At 41.8% G+C, this 18,999-nt stretch overlaps 1 long non-coding RNA gene across 3 annotated transcripts in view; it reads left to right on the top strand.

Annotated features, from left to right (window-relative positions):
* LOC144579999 (uncharacterized) overlaps positions 1-18,999 on the top strand; it is a 125,676-nt gene that overhangs the window by 9,067 nt on the left and 97,610 nt on the right. The window lies entirely within an intron of this gene.

The following is an 18,999-nucleotide window of genomic DNA, read 5'->3' as shown; positions in this document are numbered from 1 at the left end:
CAAAAGTGAGTGTTCATTATCATTACCACCTCAGTGGCATAGGGTGTTGCCTCCTCCTGGGCACATTTTCCAGTGATCTGGTGATGGTAGACCCTGCCAGGAAGAATTATGTGGATGGGAATGAGCCTGGGATGGGCAGGGCTGGGTCCAGGATACTGAGGCTTGGGAAGAGGAAGCTCCAAACTGCACCCTTAGATCTCAGCACTTGGCAGATCTTCTCTCATGAGAGCCTCACAGCTATCCCTGTGAGCTGCAGCATCAGGCTCATCTCACCTATAACTGTTGAAGCCTGTGTATCAGCCACCATTTCCTGTTCCCCAAGTGATGAAGCTACAGAGCTGCCTGCTTGCAAAGCTCAGTGAGCTTTGGCCTGAGCTAGACTGACTCTCCCTCAGGTGAGAGTACCTTAGGCCTCTCCAAGGGCAGGCAGCTCCTATGTGGATAAGAGTATCTCACCCATCATCACAGAGAGTTGGGGCAGAAGGTCCCTGAGGCTCAGTTCCCACTTCCCCCTCCTCTATACACAAGAGCCTGATGCAGGCACAAGTCCTATTTTGTGAACATCCCCTTACCTTGGTGAACCTAGCAGTAATACAGTACACAGGAAGTGGGGAGGGGACCTAGTCAGAGTCCAGGGGCCTTTCTGATGGACTTTGGCTCTTTGCCTTTAAGGGAAATATGATCAACACCCAGAAGGAGGAAGCTAAGCAGTTGGGGCAACAATGGGGGAGGGTAAGGACATAAAGGACAGAGATGCCCATGGGAGGACAGTCTGTGGCTCCATCCTGTCCATCTTAGATTTATCGAAAAGGTTTGATACACAGAGAAAGAAGAGAACCATCACAATGAAGGATGTGAGTAGGGGACTAAAATCAAGAACAAGTTCTGGGAGGAGCTTGTATCTGAATCTGAGAACGTGTTGGAACTGTGTGAGATTGTAGAAGAGGAAGAGGATCCTTGAGGGAAAAGCCCCCCAAACCAGCCCCTTCTTTTTCCCATAATATCCCTTTAACATCTTTCACTCAGGCTCTGTCAGCATCCTGTCCTTCCCTTTAGCTGCAGGAGATTAAAGTCCTCCAGGAGATGCAGCTGCTTCTGCTGGCTGCAGACAATGATCATATTCAGCAATGACACACATTTGAGTCTGCTTCCAGTTAATAGAGTGGCTGAGTAAGACTGAGAGGTGAGGGTTTAGCAGACTGGTGGAGGGGCACAGAAAATATTTATTTTGGGCCAGGTGTCAAGAGCCTATGGCCATGGCTCCCTGGTCAGTGTCAGGCCCTGCTGCACAGTGATGACTGGGGCCCAGGACTCCATCTGGACAGGCACTGGGAGGGAAACCTGGGGTGTGGCTTCTACTAGCTGCATATCTGCCTCTTCGACCTGTAGCTACAACCTATCCTGCTAGCTGGATCTCCCATACAAGTAGGCCAGCAACACCACCCTCAAAGCCATGGTGAGCATACCTGATGGCACTTAGTGCCTGAACCAGCAGGAGTGGAATGCCTCAGCTCTCAGTGGCATTTGGGCTAAGCATGGGCTCTGGGTGTCAAACAGCTACACTGGGCTTTCAACTGACCAGTACCTACTGGGGCAGAGGACTCACTGCTATGGCAATTGAGGCCCCATTGTCATAAATTTAATGCAACCTGCCAATTTCTTTTTCTCATTCAGCTGTTTATTTATAATCATTATGTACTTCTGATCTCTGTTGGTGTGTTTATTCAAATTAATAAACATGCTATACATTTTTATCATTCTTCCTCATTATTTCTTTGTTCAACCATATGATTCCATTCATGCATGGTACTTAAGAGTAGAAACACAAATTCATAGAAACACAAGAGTGTTTCCCAGAAGCTTAAGGGAGAATAACAAGAAGCTGTTGTTTAATGAATAGAGCTTCAGTTTTAAAAAATATCAAATATTTCCTATATATAGCAATTATGGTAGCAAAACAATGAGTATATGTAATTCATCTCAATTGCACATGTAAAAATGGTTGAAATAGTTAATTTTGTGTATTTGAACATGATGTTTAAAGTTATTTTAAACATACATGTATATATCTTTCTCATATATTGAAAAAGAGTATAGCTCTGTTTTCTAGACTGGAGTGAAGGGGTACCATCATAACTCCCTGTGGCCTTGAACTCCTGGGATCAACTGATTTTTCTAACTCAGCCCTCTGAATGGGTGGGTCTACAGGCATATGCCACCATGCCTAATTTTTAGACAGGTTTTACTACATTGCCCAGGCTGGTCTCAAATTTCTGGCCTTGAGTAATCATCCCACCTCAGCCCATAAAAACATTGAGATTATAGGCAGCAGCCACCATGTTCAGCCTAAATATATATATATATATATATATATATATATATAATTTATTTTTGAGATGGAGTTTTGCTCTCCTTACCCAGGCTGGAGTGCAATGGCATGATCTCAGCTCACCACAACCTCCACCTCCCGGGAACAGGCAATTCTCCTGCCTCAGCCTCCCGAGTAGCTGGGATTACAGGCACACGCCACCTTGCCCAGCTAATTTTTTATATTTTTAGTAGAGACGGGGTTTCATGAACAAACTATAGCTATCTGCAGCAGCATGGATGAATATTACAAATACAATGTACAAAAGAAAGTATATGTAAAAGTATACATACTATATAATTTTATTTATATACAATCCAAAAAGGAAACAAAAAGGTTTTAGTTTTCAGTTTTGGTGGAGTAGTTTGTTGAACTAATACTCTTACAGATACTGGTAAAATCTAGATACAATATTATAGATTGTTACATAGAAACACACATCTATACTTTGGGAGGCCAAGGTGGGTGGATCACAAGGTCATGAGATCGAGACCATCCTGGTTAACATGGTGAAACCCCGTCTCTACTAAAAATACAAAAAATTGTCTGGGCATGATGGCACGTGCCTATAATCCCATCTACTCAGGAGGCTGAGGCAGGAGAATTGTCTGAACCCAGGAGGCGGAGGTTGTGGTGAGCCGAGATTGCGTCATTGCACTCCAGCTGGGTAACAAGAGCGAAACTCCATCTCAAAAAAAAAAAAGGAACACACACATCTGTATATAATAAATATATGATATATATTGTTATAAAAACTGAATGAGGATTTTGGCAGTGCCCACTGTAAGGGAGACAGGTATTTAAGTTTTAACGCAGCCAAATTAACTTCCTCTTCAAAAAATAACAACACTCTTCAGAGGAATACAACAGAATTAAGATTCTCTATAAGTATTATTTATAGTTTCTATTATACAATTTTAAAATGTATGAGACATGAGAATGAATACAAGAAAATAATCCAGGCTGGGTGTGGTGGCTCACGCCTTTAATTCCAGTACTTTGGGAGGATGCAGCAGGTGGATCACCTGAGGTCAGGAGTTTGAGACCAGCCTGGCCAACATGATGAAACCCCATCTTTACTAAAATTTAAAAAATTAGCCAGGCATGGTGGCACATGCCTGTAATCTCGGCTACCCAGCAGGCTGAGGTGGGAGAATAGCTAGAGCCTGGGAGGCAGAGATTGCAGTTCAATCTTAAGAAAAAAGTAAATGAAGTTTGAAGATAATAAACAGACCTTTAGCAATCTGTAGAAAAACTGCATTCCAGAAAGAGAGTAAAGAGACCAAAAAATTAAATGGGGTAAAAAAGTAAATCAACAACTAAGAGCTAAAAACTTGCAAAAAAAATTGGTCAAAACCCCAAATTGTATATCCAAACAGTCAACAAACCCCAAAAAGAAAACAAGTTTAACCATACCAAGACTGTATTGTGATTTAGGAAACTGGTGCGCAGAGCTTTTTATTGTCTTGCTGTGATTTCTAATTTTTATTATTTATAATAAGGGAAAATAGGTTATCCTTAGTTTTTATCTTGGAGAAAGTTTCACATATCAGGCCCAGAAGACTGACAGTTAATGAGGGCAGATGACTTTCTAGCCTTGTTTTAAATTTCAATTTTCTTATCTTGGAAGTAAATTTGTTTCTTCCAAGTCTTGTGGTAAAATTGATTCTCCAGAAAGATGTGTCCAGGATATTCTGTCCTGCTGCATCCTCCCTGCACAGAATTGAAGCTGTGCCTACTCCACCTTCAGAAATGTACAGTATAAATTACTTGGAGTGAATCTGAAAAACTGAAAGAAAATATGGGGCCAGGTGCAGTGGCTCATGCCTGTAATCCCAGCATTTTCAGATGCTGAATCAGGTGGATCACTTGAGGTCAGGAGTTCAAGACCAGCCTGACCAACATGGTGAAATGCCATTTCTACTGATAATATAAAAATTAGTGGGCATGTTGGTGGGCACCTGTAATCTCAGGTACTGGTGAGGGGCTGAGACAAGAGAATCACTTGAATCCACGAGGCAGAGGTTGCTGTGAGCTGAGATCGCACCATTGCATGCCAGCCTGGGTGACAAGAGAAAAACTGTCTCAAAAAATGTGTGTGTGTGTGTATATATATATATATATACACATACATATGAATTAGGATAATTGTTACTGTCATGCTGGACCAGCAAATTACTAGACGTAATTCCAAAGGGATATTTTTGAAGGGTTATTAAGAATTTCCAAGGAATTTTTATTAAGGGCATAAAGGCATTGCCCATTACCTCAGTACACAAACTTTCCTAATGTTTTGGGAAAGACCAAGGGTCACGATTGGACCTATTGGCCTATGTTAACACTAGAACACCAAAGTCCTGGGAAAAAGCCTGTGGGGAGTTAGAGAAGTGGTGGATGTGGCCACCAAAGTGGCTTGGAGGGTCTTTTCTCTGTGAAGCCATGTTTGCTGAGTAGATGCAGCAGGGGTCAGTCCTTGACCCTGTGAGTGTAAGGGTGGCTGAGAGAAAGAAGAATAGACCCAAGGTCAGGCAAGCAAATTTTATTAATCAGAGGAGGCAGCCTCGAGCTTACAAAACAAGGGGTTTATATGGAGTGAGAGAGGCATAAGGGAGTTTGAGGACTGAGGTAATCTATCCGCTGGCAGCAGGCACAGACATGGTTTGTCAACTTATAACAGACCTACAATACATCATTCTATCACTTTTGTTGTGGCAGTTTTTTTGAAAAAAGGAGAGAAACGAGGAATTTTTTACAGATATGTGTCAAACAGGAATTTACAAGTATGAATAACACGTTTTCTGTCCTCCCTCGAGTGGCCTGGACGGCTTTAATCAGGCTTTGCTTAATTGTAGTAAGTCTAGCAGCCTTGATGTGGCACCTAGGTAAGGGTTCAGGAATGCAGCTGCAGAGCAATCAGAGTTGGGGAAAGGGGTCAGCTTGTTCCTAACAGTGAGGTTTTCTCCTCTTTATTACAGTGGTAGGAGAGTCCTTGTGAGAGGCCTGACTTAGGTGTGGGGTATGCAGCCAGCCTGGAGGGTCCAAGGAGTGTTGCTGGAGTGCAGGGGAGGATTTGTGACAGCTCAGAGAAAGGGGAAAGGTGGCTTTGAAAAGGCAAGTGCAAATTTACCAGAGATGGGGTATTTTCATTTTAGGCAGCGAACAGATGGTTTCAGACACTCACCAGGGAGCTTCCATCTTGGGATCCCAAAATGCCAAGTGCAAGGCCCACGAGCCATAAGCCACATCTTTGCAGAGGGGCTACACTACCCATGTCTGAAGGGGTGTAGGACAGAAGAAGAGGCAAGAAGGGGCAGGGATGAGGGAAAGGATGGGATGAGGGGAAAGGACGGGGTGAGGGAAGTGGAGGCGTGTGCCCAGCTGCGGGAGGTAAACCTAACTGTGGCAAACTTGAGCAGGCTGTGAGAGGCTGGTGGTCACTTGCTGATTTTTGAGAAATGAAACTTCCACATAAGTCAGGAAGCCCGCATCCCGGGGAAAGGCTTGTCACAGTCATAGCTGAGATCTGCTGCCTTGGCCACACTCACTTCCTGCAGGCAGGAAAGACTTGGAAACAACCAGAATACCCTGGGCATTGGGGAACTGGTCCTGATGGGCAGAGAGGCAGAGTCTAATCGGTGCCTTCACCATGCTGGGAGCTGTAGTCAACCGCTTCTAGCCGGTTGATGGCAAGGCTACAGGACTACAATCCCAGAATGCTCAGGTTTAGGGGGCAGGGCGAACCCTTGGGGGAGGGATGAAACACATCGCGCCTCGCTAGGCATGCTGGAACCTGTAGTCTCTTAACCGCTCCCAGTCCCTTGTTTGCATAACTACAGAACTGCAATCCCAGCATGCTCCGGGCTTGGGGTCCGGTCACAGCCCTGGCTGGTGGGGCAGGGAGCCGCACACCTCGCCGTGCATGCTGGGAGTTGTAGTCTTAACTACTCCTTCCCCTTTGGTCACAAGGCTGTAAGACTACAGTTCCAGTAGGCACTGAGCTTCCTGAAGGAGCCAGGGCAGTGTGCACCTCGCAGACTAATTCTGCCCGTTGACCCCCTGCTGCCCCTTCTCCATGAGAGTGAGTTGAATGAGGGACAGGAGGGAAAAGTCTGGGCTGGACAGTGCATATGGTGTTCCTGCAAAGTACACCTTGCTTTTGCCCAAGTCTGGCGTCTCCCACTTCCGGCTGTGCAGCTTGGTTTCTGCTTCTACCCTTTCCATAGGGTCTTTCCTGAGCCTTGCGCCTCCTCCAGCCCAGGGAGACACCTGCTTTTCTAAACTGCTACAGAAACTGGCCTGATGTCTGTCTGAGACACTGCACGTTGTGCCATTGGCCTCTGCTTACTCCAGACAGAGCGCCAGTTCAACATTGGGAGAAATGTGCTGCCTGGGTCCCCCATGCAGAACTTCAGCTGTGCGGGGGGTATCGTGGGCTGTGGTTTCCTGAAAATGTCAATTTTGCAAGCTCCTTTCTGGTGGAAGTAGAAGTTGAGACATGAGGGAGAATCATTGAGCTGCCCAAGATCTGCTTAGAACAGAGAGAAAAGCCCCAATATTCCCAGGCATGTGTCTGGTGAAACATTTTCACCAAAACATTTAAGGAACTAGGCCTCCAAAAATCAACCTAAAGGTGATGATTGTTTTGATATTTTACATATGTAATCATCAACCTCATCTGACCTGAGGCCTGACTGGCCAAGTATCTCAGAGACACAGATGTTGATCAGCACTCTTCAGAACAGATGTTACTCCAGCTTTGTGGGTGCGTCTTTCAAGGTGTGGATCACTTGGAAGTCATTAGAAACCTTTTAGGTTGGCCCAGTGTAATGGCTCATGCCTGTAATTCCAGCACTTTAGGAGGCCGAGGTGAGTGGATCACTTGAGGTAAGGAGTTTGAGATGAGCCTGGCCAACATGTTGAACTTCCATCTATACTAAAAAAGAAATACACAAGTTAGCCGAGTGTGGTGGCACATGCCTGTAGTCCTAGCTACTTGGGAGGCCGAGACAGGAGAATTACTTGAACCCAGGAGGCAGAGGTTGCAGGGAGCTGAGACTGCATCACTGCATTTCAGCCTTGGCAAGACTCCATCTCAAAAACAAAACAAACAAAACAAGGAAAACAACAACAACAAAAAAAAACCTGTTAGGTTTAACATCACTGCTTGGGGTGGAAAGTTCATCACCCCAGCAATAAGGGATGTAACTTAACTTGTTGGTACTGGTCTGTTAAAATTTTCTATCTACACAATGGAAACATCCAGAAGCACTTCTGTGTCTGAGTTGTTTCACTGAGAATAATGACCTTCAGTTCCAAAAATTGCCACAATTTTTCAAGAAAAATTGAAAACTACTACATTTCCCCAGATTCTTCTGAGTAAAGTATGTTTTCAAAAATTGAAAACTACTACATTTCCTCAGATTCTTCTGAGCAAAATGTTATCAACTATCTGATACATTTGATTGTATAATGAAAGCATTGTATAGTTGATTAAATGGTTATTACTCTTTGTACAAAATTGTATCTGTAAAGAAACATATTTATCTTAACTGAGTTCCATAAAATGGACATAAATGCAAAATGGTCCCCAAATGCCAAGAAACCAAAAGAGACAGCACATCTGTTGTGTCAGTATTTGTGGATTCATTGACAAAAGTTAAATACATAAGCATGGTCTTTGTTGATTACAAGACAGGTAAATCTCTGCACTGTTACTTTCCAGACCAAAGGCATATATGCAATAATCAAAAAAATATGTGTGCTCTGTGCAAGACAAAGTCAACCATTCAGAACTGGCAAGAATGCTTTATGTGTCATACCCTATAATTCATGAAACAACAAGTTTGCTCTGTCCACAAGCAAGAGTACATGTTCTTACACTAGGGACACTAGAAATCAGGAGACATTCATAGGAATGGGCTAACCACTATGTAGGTAAAGTCACTTTTTTTTTCTTTTCTTTTTTTTTTTTAATTTTTTATTGCATTTTAGGTTTTGGGGTACATGAGCATAACATGCAAGACAGTTGCGTAGGTACACACATGGCAGTGTGCTTTGCTTTCCTTCTCCCCTTCACCCACGTTTGGCATTTCTCCCCAGGCTATCCCTCCCCACCTCCCCCTCCCACTGGCCCTCCCCTTTTCCCCCCTATAGACCCCAGTGTTTAGTACTCCCCTTTCTGTGTCCATGTGTTCTCATTTTCCATCACCCGCCTATGAGTGAGAATATGCGGTGTTTCAATTTCTGTTCTTGTGTCAGTTTGCTGAGGATGATGTTCTCCAGATTCATCCATGTCCCTACAAACGACACAAACTCATCATTTCTGATTGCTGCATAATATTCCATGGTGTATATGTGCCACATTTTTCCAATCCAGTCTATTATCAGTGGGCATTTGGGTTGATTCCAGGCCTTTGCTATTGTAAACAGTGCTGCAATGAACATTCGTGTACATGTGTCCTTATAGTAGAATGATTTATAGTCTTTTGGATATATACCCAGTAATGGGATTGCTGGGTCAAATGGAATTTCTATTTCTAAGGCCTTGAGGAATTGCCACACTGTCTTCCACAATGGTTGAAATAATTTACACTCCCACCAACAGTGTAAAAGTGTTCCTTTTTCTCCACATCCTCTCCAGCATCTGTTGTCTCCAGATTTTTTAATGATCGCCATTCTAACTGGCGTGAGATGGTATCTCAATGTGGTTTTGATTTGCATCTCTCTGATGACCAGTGACGATGAGCATTTTTTCATATGATTGTTGGCCTCATATATGTCTTCTTTCGTAAAGTATCTGTTCATATCCTTTGCCCACTTTTAAATGGGCTTGTTTTTTTCCTATAAATCTGTTTGAGTTCTTTGTAAAATCTGGATATCAGTCCTTTGTCAGATGGGTAAACTGCAAAAATTTTTTCCCATTCTGTTGGTTGCTGATCCACTCTAGTGACTGTTTCTTTTGCCATGCAGAAGCTGTGGAGTTTCATTAGGTCCCATTTGTATATTTTGGCTTTTGTTGCCAATGCTTTTGGTGTTTTGTTCATGAAGTCCTTGCCTACTCCTATGTCCTGGATAGTTTTGCCTAGATTTCCTTCTAGGGTTTTTATGGTGCCAGGTCTTATGTTTAAGTCTTTAATCCATCTGGAGTTAATTTTAGTGTAAGGTGTCAGGAAGGGGTCAAGTTTCTGCTTTCTGCACATGGCTAGCCAGTTTTCCCAACACCATTTATTAAACAGGGAATCCTTTCCCCATTGCTTGTTTTTGTCAGGTTTATCAAAGATTGTATAGTTGTAGATATGTTGTGTTGCCTCCGGTGCCTCTGTTCTGTTCCATTGGTCTATATCTCTGTTTTGGTACCAGTACCATGCTGTTTTGATTACTGTAGCCTTGTAGTATAGTTTGAAATCCGGTAGTGTGATGCCCCCCACTGTGTTCTTTTTGCTTAGAATTGACTTGGCTATGCGGGCTCTCTTTTGCTTCCATATGAAGTTCATGGAGGTTTTTTCCAGTTCTGTGAAGAAAGTCACTGGTAGCTTGATGGGGATAGCGTTGATTCTGTAAATTACTTTGGGCAGTATAGCCATTTTCACGATATTAATTCTTCCTAACCATGAACATGGAATGTTTCTCCATCTGTTTGTGTCCTCTCTGATTTTGTTGAGCAGTGGTTTGTAGTTCTCCCTGAAGAGGTCCCTTACGTTCCTTGTGAGTTGTATTCCTAGGTCTTTTATTGTTTTTGTAGCAATTGTGAATGGTAGTTCGTTCTTGATTTGGCTTTCTTTAAGTCTGTTATTGGTGTAGACGAATGCTTGTGATTTTTGCACATTGATTTTATATCCTGAGACTTTGCTGAAATTGCTTATCAGTTTCAGGAGTTTTTGGGCTGAGGCGATGGGGTCTTCTAGGTATACTATCATGTCATCTGCAAATAGAGACAGTTTGGCTTCCACCTTTCCAATTTGAATACCCTTTATTTCTTTTTCTTGCCTGATTGCTCTGGCTAGGACTTCCAGAACTATATTAAATAGGAGTGGTGAAAGAGGGCATCCTTGTCTAGTGCCAGATTTCAAAGGGAATGCTTCCAGTTTTTGCCCATTCAGTATGATATTGGCTGTTGGTTTGTCATAAATAGCTTTTATTACTTTGAGATACGTTCCATCGATACCGAGTTTATTGAGGGTTTTTAGCATAAAGGGCTGTTGAATTTTGTCAAATGCCTTCTCTGCGTCAATTGAGATAATCATGTGGTTTTTGTTTTTGGTTCTGTTTATGTGGTGAATTACGTTGATAGACTTGTGTATGTTGAACCAGCCTCGCATCCCTGGGATGAATCCTACTTGATCATGATGAATATGTTTTTTGATTTGCTGTTGCAATCGGCTTGCCAAAATTTTATTGAAGATTTTTGCATCTATGTTCATCATGGATATTGGCCTGAAGTTTTCTTTTCTCGTTGGGTCTCTGCCGGGTTTTGGTATCAGAATGATGTTGGTCTCGTAAAATGATCTGGGAAGGATTCCCTCTTTTTGGATTGTTTGAAATAGTTTTAGAAGGAATGGTACCAGCTCCTCTTTGTGTGTCTGGTAGAATTCGGCTGTGAACCCGTCTGGACCTGGAGTTTTTTTGAGTGGTAGGCTCTTGATTGCTGCCTCAACTTCTGACCTTGTTATTGGTCTATTCATATTTCAGCTGCCTCCTGGTTTAGGCTTGGGAGGACACAGGAGTCCAGGAATTTATCCATTTCTTCCAGCTTTACTAGTTTATGTGCATAGAGTTGTTTGTAATATTCTCTGATGATAGTTTGAATTTCTGTGGAGTCTATGGTGATATCCCCTTTATCATTTTTTATTGCATCTATTTGGTTGTTCTCTCTTTTATTTTTAATCAATCTGGCTAGTGGTCTGTCTATTTTGTTGATCTTTTAAAAAAAACCAGCTCTTGGATTTATTGATTTTTTGAAGGGTTTTTTATGTCTCAATCTCCTTCAGTTCAGCTCTGATCTTAGTTATTTCTTGTCTTCTGCTGAGTTTTGAGTTTTTTTTTTATCTTGCTCCTCTAGCTCTTTCAATTTTGACGATAGGGTGTCAATTTTGGATCTCTCCATTCTCCTCACATGGGCACTTATTGCTATATACTTTCCTCTAGAGACTGCTTTAAATGTGTCTGTCCCAGAGGTTCTGGCATGTTGTGTCTTCGTTCTCATTGGTTTCGAAGAACTTCTTTATTTCTGTCTTCATTTCATTGTTTACCCAGTCAACATTCAAGAGCCAGTTGTTCAGTTTCCATGAAGCTGTGCGGTTCTGGGTCGGTTTCTGAATTCTGAGTTCTAACTTGATTGCACTATGGTCTGAGAGGCTGTTTGTTATGATTTCAGTTGTTTTGCATTTGTTGAGCAGTGCTTTACTTCCAATTATGTGGTCAATTTTAGAGTAGGTGTGATGTGGTGCTGAGAAGAATGTGTATTCTGTGGATTTGGGGTGGAGAGTTCTGTAAATGTCTATCAGGTTTGCTTGCTCCAGGTCTGAGTTCAAGCCCTGGATATCCTTGTTGATTTTCTGTCTGGTTGACCTGTCTAATATTGACAGTGGAGTGTTAAAGTCTCCCACTATTATTGTGTGGGAGTCTAAGTCTCTTTGTAAGTCATTAAGAACTTGCCTTATGTATCTGGGTGCTCCTGCATTGGGTCCATATATGTTCAGGACCCAATTGGGTCCATATATGTTCATATTGTTAGCTCTTCTTGTTGTATCAATCCTTTTACCATTATGTAATGGCCTTCTTTGTCTCTTTTGATCTTTGTTGCTTTAAAGTCTATTTTATCAGAGATGAGAATTGCAACTCCTGCTTTTTTTTGCTCTCCATTTGCTTGGTAAATCTTCCTCCATCCCTTTATTTTGAGCCTTTGTATATCCTTGCATGTGAGATGGGTTTCCTGGATACAGCACACTGAAGGGTTTTGGATTTTTATCCAATTTGCCAGTCTGTGTCTTTTGATTGGTGCATTTAGTCCATTTACATTTAGGGTTAATATTGTAATGTGTGAATTTGATACTGCCATTTTGATCCTAAGTGGCTGTTTTGCCAGTTAGTTGTTGTAGATTCTTCATTATGTTGATGTTCTTTAGCATTTAGTGTGATTTTGGAATGGCTGGTACTGGTTGTTCCTTTCTATGTGTAGTGCCTCTTTTAGGAGCTCTTGTAAAGCAGGCCTGGTGTTGACAAAATCTCTGAGTACTTGCTTGTTCGCAAAGGATTTTATTCTTCCTTCACTTCTGAAGCTCAGTTTGGCTGGATATGAAATTCTGGGTTGAAATTTCTTTTCTTTAAGAATGTTGAATATTGGCCCCAACTGTCTTCTGGCTTGTAGTGTTTCTGCTGAGAGATCTGCTGTGAGTCTGATGGGCTTCCCTTTGTGGGTGACCCGACCTTTCTCTCTGGCTGCCCTTAGTATTTTCTCCTTTATTTGAACCTTGTTGAATCTGACGATTATGTGCCTTGGGTTTGCTCTTCTTGCGGAATATCTTTGTGGTGTTCTCTGTATTTCCTGCATTTGAGTGTTGGCCTGTCTTGCTAGGTGGGGGAAATTTTCCTGGATGATGTCCTGAAGAGTATTTTCCAGCTGGGATTCATTCTCTTCGTCCCCTTCTGGTACACCTATCAAACGTAGGTTAGGTCTTTTCACATAGTCCCACATTTCTTGGAGACTTTGTTCATTCCTTTTTGTGCTTTTTTCTCTAATGTTGGTTTCTCGTTTTATTTCATTGAGTTGGTCTTCGACTTCAGATATTCTTTCTTCTGCTTGGTCAATTCGGCTATTGAAACTTGCATTTGCTTCGCGAAGTTCTCGTATTGTGTTTTTCAGCTCCTTTAATTCATTCATATTCCTCTCTAAGTTATCCTTTCTTGTTATCATTTCCTCATATCTTTTTCCAAGTTCCTTAGTTTCTTTGCATTGATTTAATACATGTTCTTTTAGCTCACAAAAGTTTCTCATTATCCACCTTCTGAAGTCTAATTCCGTCATTTCGTCACAGTCATTCTCCGTCCAACTTTGTTCCTTTGCTGGTGAGGAGTTTTGGTCCTTTCTAGGAGGCGAGGTGTTCTGGTTTCGGGTGTTTTCCTCCTTTGTTCGCTGGTTTCTTCCCATCTTTGTGGATTTATCCGCTTGTCGTCTGCGTAGTTGCTGACTTTTCAATTGGGTCTCTGAGTGGACACCCAGATTGTTGATGATGAAGTATTTCTGTTACTTGGTTTTCCTTCTACCAGTCTAGCTACTTCGCTGTACGACTGCTGAGGTCCACTCCAGGCCCTGCTTGTTTGGGGTGCACCTCTAGCAGCTGTGGCACAGCGAGGGATACTACCAGTTTCTTTTTCTGCTATCTTTGTTCCAGGATGATGCCTGCCAAATGTCAGTCTTTTGGATATAGAGGCGTCTGGGAGCTGCTTGAGGAGACCGTCTGTACTTTATAGGAGCTCAATTGCTGAGCTGTGAGCTCTGTTGTTCATTCAGGGCTGTTAGGCTGCTATGTTTGATTCTGCTGCAACAGAGCTCATAAAAAAAACTTTTTTTTTCTCAAATGCTCTGTGTTGGGGGGTTTGGGCTTTATATTTGGATGGTCATTGAGGTGTCCTGCCCAGCTAGGAGGCAGACTAGCCACTGTTTGCCTGCCGAGGCTCCGCCCTGCTGTTGTGAGGTTCGCCCTATTGCTGCAGGCTCTGCTCTTCTGCTGTGGTCTCTGCCACGCCTTGCGGCGGAGTCTCTCTGTTGTAGCGGGTTGCCTCGGCAACGGCAGTCTGCCTTAGCAGTGGGCGTGTATCTCAGTTGGGGCGGGTTGCCTCGGTAATGGTGGACCCCCCTCCCCCACAGAGCATCTTGGACCGTCTGCTCCGGATCGTTTGAAATCGTGGTTTTGTTTGTCCCACTGGGGTATCCCAAACGCTCTGTCCCTGCAATCCCCTGGGCTGGCCCACTGTCCAAGTCTCGTTCAGTCTCAAGTCCAGCCCTCTCAAGTCTCAGGTTGCCGGTTCAACAGGGCACCCGGACAATCGTGCCCTGTGGGGAGTGCTGGGTAGGGCCAGCCGACGCCACCCCGGCTGCCGGCTTCGCCAGGCAGAGGTACTTCCTGGCGTCCCGCATCTCCTTTATACTTGGGAATTTCCTCGTTCTGTGGGCAACAAAGATCAGTCTGGAAATGCAGCTCCAACTCACCTCTCCGCGGATTCAACAAGAGCTCCAATCCTGGGTTGTTCTCACAGCGCCATCTTGAGTCCTCTCCCCCGTAAAGTCACTTTTATGTTCAGACTGCACCTCTTTAATCAAGCTTTTGCAATCTCACATACCCACCTACTCGCTGATGGTTCCTGAGCCTCTAGGGGCAGAGGTGCTGCAGTTATTTTGATGGTGTCGGTGACACATTGCATCAATTTGTTTTCTACTCTTAAGCAGAGGTCAAAGCAACAATGCAAACATCAAGAGGCAGTAATATTTATTAAATATAAGACACGGCCCGGCGCGGTGGCTCAAGCCTGTAATCCCAGCACTTTGGGAGGCTGAGGTGGGTGGATCACGAGGTCAAGAGATCAAGACCATTCTAGTCAACAAGGTGAAACCCCGTCTCTAATAAAAATACAAAAAAATTAGCTGGGCACGGCGGCACATGCCTGTAATCCTAGCTACTCAGGAGGCTGAGGCAGGATAATTGCCTGAACCCAGGAGGCGGAGGTTGCATTTAGCTGAGATCACATCATTGCACTCCAGCCTGGGTAACAAGAGCGAAAGTTCGTCTGAAAAGTATATATATATATATATATATATATATATATATATATATGACACAAAATTGATAATGTCTTTGGATACCATGTTTCCCAGGATCCAAACTGAGATGCCTCTTGTAAGGCAGAGCAGCAGAAGAAAAAAAGACTAAAAATGCAAGTAGGGACTTGTAGCAATTCTTCTCCATCAAGTGAAATTACTGTGGTGGTTTCATCTTTGTTATGGCATAGGCAGCCCAAGGATTGTGGGTTGGAAAGTGCATAGAAACATGTTGCCTTGCGGCTGCAGGTATTAGTAATATCTGTAAAGTTACAGGGACTAAAAAGGACTATGTCAAATGATCAACCAGAGTGCCATTTAAAAGGGACCATGTTCCAGTGTTTGGTATGTGGAGCATCTTGGCCCAAAATCCAACAGGATTAGTGGAGATTACTTTTTCTGGCCAGGCAGTTTCTCAGTTTCTGGCAAGAAATAACTTGTCTAACCTGGGAGAAGTTGTCAGGACAGCCCCCATTCAACTGTCCCCTTCTCTGGCTTGAGAGCTTGGGGAATTGTAAATAACTTTTGCCAGTAACCTTTTAGCAGCTTCAATAGAAATATGTCTGTTTGAACTTTACCACTAAGATGAATGGGCCCTTCTTTACAGTGGTTCTCAGTTACTGGTATGGTGTCAGCTCTGCATTTTTTTGAACCAAATTATATTTTCTAATGACTTGAGTCAAAATCTCACCCACTCATGCAAGGTGTTCCATAATGAGGTTGCTTGCAAGTGTGCCTTCAAAATACTATTTACTTTCTTTCAATAAATTGTCCTACTTGGGGATTATATGGCTTAACCTTGGATACTGTGTCCAATGAAATGTGTCTTACTCACTATCAATACATCTTGGGTATTCATACATGATGCTGACTTACTCCAAGCCATTAATGGTGGCTGTTTGTTTGCCCTTTTGCGAGAGAAAACCTGCAGCAGTCTTCTGGCAGTATCTACACATTAGTGCACATATTCACCCCAGAACTTACTGGCAGGATGCTGTCTATCTGCGAGTCTCTCACAGAGGCAGCCGTCTTATGTATGTGTCCAGGTAGGATGAAATAAGGGTGCAGCTGGGAGCAAATTAAGCAGTTTGTTACTGCTGCCACTAAATCTCTATAGTGGAGTAGGAATTCTTCTCTTGTTATTTGCCAGCCTCTTTGTGCACTGTGATGCCTTCTAACAATCATTTTCTGCTTTCCTTCTCCCCAAAGCTAACTGAGATCTTAAGAGTTAACATGTAAATCAACCTTTATCAACTGTCATTTTATATGTTTTATTACAGAATGTTTTTTAAAATGAATTCATTTCAACATGCTTAGGGAGTACAAGCACAAGTTTCTCATATGCATGTATTGCAGAGTGATGCCGTCTGGGGTTTTAGTGCACCTATCACCCGAATAATGAACTTTTTGCCCTATAGTTTTTAAATTTTTTCCCCCTCTTTCACCCTCCAACTTTTGTGGTCTTTTATGTCTACTATTCCATACTGTATGTTGGTGTGTACCCATTGTTTGTCTCTTACTTGTAAGTGAGAACATGTAGTAATTCATTGTCTGCATCTGTGTCTTTTTATTGAGAATAATGACCTTCAGTTCCATTTATGTTGCCACAAAAAAACATGATTTTGTTTTTTATGACTGAGTAGTATTCCATCGTATAAAACCACAGCTTCAAAAAATCCAGTCTTTCATTTATGGAAATTTATGTTGATTTTATATCTTTGCTATTATGAATAGTGCTGCACCATAAAGGTGCAGGTAACTTTTTATATAATTTATATCCCTTGAGGTACATACCCAATAGTGGGATTGCTGTATCAACTGATAGTTCTACTTTTAGTTCTTTGAAAAATATCCATACTGATCTTCATAAAATAATACTAATTTACATTTCCAGCAACAAAGGATGAGGTTCCCTTTACATTGTCACAAACATCTGCTGTTTTTAGACTTTTTATTAATAGCCATTGTGACTGGTGTAAGATGGCATATCATTGTGATTTTGATTCTGATTAGTGATGTTGAGCATTTTTTTATGTGTTTTTTGGTCACTTGTATATTTTGTTTTGGAAAATGTTTATGTTGTTTGCCAACATTTTAGTGGGGCTGTTTGTTTTTCTCTTGTTGAGTGGCTTGAGTTTCTTGTAGATTATGGATATTAGCCCTTTATTAGCTGCAGAGCTTGCAGATATTTTTCCCTTTTTTTAGGCTGTCTGTTTACTCTGTTTTTTTTTTTTTCTGTACAGAAGTTTTTTGGTCTAATTGCATCCCATGTGCCTATTTATGTTTTTGTTGCATTTGGTCTTAAGGACTTGGTCATAGATTATTTGCCTTTGCTAATATCCTCAGAAATTCTATTTTCTGGGGGGTGGATTTTTATAGTTTCAGGGCTTTTATCCATCTTAATTATTTCTTTATTTATTTTTTTGAGATGGAGTCTCTTTATCACCCAGGCTGGAGTGCAATGTCATGGTCTTGGCTCACTAAAACCTCTGCCTCCTGGGTTCAAGGGATTCTCCCACCTCATGAGTAGCTGGGATTACAGGCATGTGCCACCACACCCAGCTAATTTTTGTATTTTTAGTAGAGATGGGGCTTCACTATGTTGGCCAGGCTGGCCTTCAACTCCTGACCTTGTGATCTGCCCGCTAATCCTCCCAAAGTGCTGGGATTACAGGCACAAGCCACCACATCCAGCCTGGATTACATTTTTGTGTTTCTTCTCATGTCTCACAAATGGAAACCAAAAGCAGTGGCTATTCTGATATCAGACAAAGCAGGTTTTAAAGCAAAAAAGTTTTAAAAAGATAATAAGAACATATAAAGGTAATTTTAAAAATAGATATTAAAATTCTTAATTTATATACACCTAACACTGGAACTCCCAGATTTATAAAGTGATTACTACTAGACCTAAGAAACAAACTAGACAGCAACATAATAATAGTGGGGGCTTCAATACTTTACTGAAAGAACCAGACAGGTAGTCAGACAGACAGAATGTCAACACAGAAACAATATGTGTTAACTGTACCTGAGAACAAATAAACAACAGATGTTTACAGAATATTCTTTGCAACAATTGTGAAATATACATTTTTTATACACACATAAAACATTCCTAAGATATACAATACAATAGGCTTCAAAACAAGTCTCAGTACATTTAAGAAAATTGAAGTCACATTAAATATCTTCTCAGACCACATTGGAATAAAACTGAAAATGAACTTCACAAGGAACTCTCAAAACTGTAAAAATAAATGGAAAATAAATAATGTACTTTTGAATGATTTTGGGGTTAATAAAGATGAAAATTTACCAAAAAAAATAGTGACACAATGTATCAAAACCTCTGAGATACAGCAAAAACAGTGCTAAAATAAAAGTTTAATAATCTCCATTCTAACTGGCGTGAAGTGGTATCTCAATGTGGTTTTGATTTGCATTTCTCTAATGACAAGTGATGATGAGTTTTTTTTCATATGTGTGTTGACTGCATAAATGTCTTCTTTTGAAAAGTGTCTGTTCATATTCTTTGCCCAATTTTTGATGGGGTTCTTTGTTTTTTTCTTGTAAATTTAAGTTCTCCATAGATTATGGATATTAGCCATTTGTCTAATGGGTAGATTGCAAAAATGTTTTCCCATTCTGTTGGTTGCTGGTTCACTCTATTGATAGTTTCCTTTGCTGTGCAGAAGCTCTTAAATTTAATTAGATCCCATTTGTCTATTTTGGCTTTTGTTATCATTGCTTTTGGTGTTTTAGTCATGAAGTCCTTGCCCATGCCTATGTCCTGGATGATATTGCCTAGGTTTTC

The sequence above is a fragment of the Callithrix jacchus genome, chromosome 17 (assembly GCF_049354715.1).
Source record: "Callithrix jacchus isolate 240 chromosome 17, calJac240_pri, whole genome shotgun sequence".
Classification (NCBI taxonomy): Eukaryota; Metazoa; Chordata; class Mammalia; order Primates; family Cebidae; genus Callithrix; species Callithrix jacchus.
The sequence above is the reverse complement of the archived record's forward strand: the minus strand, read 5'-3'. Positions and strand labels throughout refer to the sequence as shown.